Genomic DNA, 2283 nt, shown 5'->3' on the forward strand with positions numbered 1-2283 from the left:
ATAATCCATTAATAACTGCTGACAAAAGAAATGACTTTCACACTAAGCATACTCAGGCTGGTATAGATCAAAGTTCCACTTGAGGTACGTCTTGCAAATAAAAAAACAAACTACTTTATCAATTGTTTAACAAATTTAAAGATATATTTATTTTAAGAATACAACGTAAAATAATTGAAAAAACAATTTAAATATTTTTCGAGTTACAGGCGATCTCCGAAGGCGCTAAAAAATGTCTTTAAATGCTATAGTGTATCCGGGCTTCTCCGTGGATGAAGCCTTAAAAAATTTAAGCTAGCAGATATTGTTGGTACATTGACCTACACGACAATAGTTTAGTAATTTTTGGACAGTCAAAAAAAGATTTCGAATCATTTGTCTCGGAGTAATCAGAAATTCGAAAAAATCTATTTCGCGATAAACGCGGTTAAAGATAAACTAATCGAGTTAGAAACCTGTAACTCAAGAACTATTTGAGATATCGACTTTAGCACATTATTTTTAAAGGAAAAATGCAAAGCAACTTTTTTTTTCAAAAATTCATTCTAAATGTGCTCATTTAACTTTTTAACTTTAAGATAGGTTGATCCATGTTATATAATATAAAAATGTTTATTTTATTAAAGAATTAAGCAAACAGGAAGTAAGTGTTTGGGGGAATGACAAGGGAAAACAAATATCATAAAGCGCCTACCATTTCCCCTCTCGAACGCATACCTTCAACATTTAATTTATAAAGTAAGTGATCTAGCATTTATAACCCGCAATGCCTGAACCAAACAAAATCGAATTGCAATATATTACGGTAATACCCACTAGAAGCATTTTGTTATTGTTTTCTGACTATACACATGACATAAGCATATGTATAGTATATCGACACGGCTTTATAAACCCCATAGGAATTTTTTTTAAATATTTTAGCTAATATTTATTTGGATTAGAGATTCAAGCGCATGCATTTATGGCGAATTGGGAGAGCGAATTGTTGCACGTGATCGCATTAGAATAAATAGTAAACAAATAATAGTAATTAGCAATATCCCAATTATTGCTTTTCCATTTTAATCTCATTAGAACAGTATAGGCCTTTACTAACAAGTGTGGTCACGATTTCACAACTATTGTGGAGAGAGTTGATATAAAATTATTCGGGAGCGTATATATGCACATATGAACGAATAATTATGTGGAAGTGTGCTGCTGCTATCGATTAAATTGCACAAGTTCTGTCGTTGTTGCAGCAGCTTTGATGAAATGCCTCATCCAGCGTGTTATATTTAGTAGTAACGGTGTGAGTAATCAAGCGGTTAAGCAAAAGTCGGGCTGACAACAAGCTATTAAAAGCAATGTGCTGTGTTAATATGTACATACGTATGCGTATAAATGTACGGTAGCTGACGTAAAAAGTTTATAATTACAGGCATGAGTACCTAGGTATATATAGTAAATATTTATATATGTATGTATGTACATATATGCATGATTTGGGGCAGCATAGCGCGTGGCTCTGATGATTGATAGCGAACTAGTTGATAATGACATTTATCTATGTATGTATAATAAATACTTTTCCTTCAAGTTAAATGATTTTTGACAAATAACGTAATTACATACCTTGTACATATGTATTATTTTGTAAATGCATGTATTGTGTACAAATATGAAAATAGGTCAGTTTTATTGTAGAATATTATATACTCGTATCCTAACTTATCGTTTATAGCAGGGTTAGAGCGGAGTTTTTATGATACCATAGTTTTAAATTTTATACATATATGATTTTATGTACATTTTTATATTTGTTTATACTAGGGTGGGCCAATAAAATAATATTATTTAAACAGTAAAAAAGCCTTAGTCATATTTTTAATACAACTAAGTATGTTATCATAAACAAAATTTCTGTATGAAAAAAAAGTTATTTTATGATTTTGAGGAATTATTTTTGGAAATAATGTAAAAAAGTGTAAAAATTATAGTTTGAGATTTAAGCTTGGATTTGGACCTGGAATAACTTTTGCAGGAGTCGTCTTAGCAAAAATCTTACAAGACCTTTTTTTATCATTAAATTCCATATAATCCAGAATAAGTTTTAATTTTCACTACACAATAACTTGTTCAAATGCATTAAATACCCAAACTAAATAAGAAAATATGCCTGTGCTATTTATATAAGAAATCAAATGCGCCACCTGTTAATCTTAACAAACTTTACTTAAAAAAATTTTTTTTTTAGTCATTTCGGACGATATTTTCACCCTAATATATGCATTAGGATGA

Source organism: Bactrocera oleae, chromosome 6, assembly GCF_042242935.1.
Source record: "Bactrocera oleae isolate idBacOlea1 chromosome 6, idBacOlea1, whole genome shotgun sequence".
In the NCBI taxonomy this organism is placed as follows: Eukaryota; Metazoa; Arthropoda; class Insecta; order Diptera; family Tephritidae; genus Bactrocera; species Bactrocera oleae.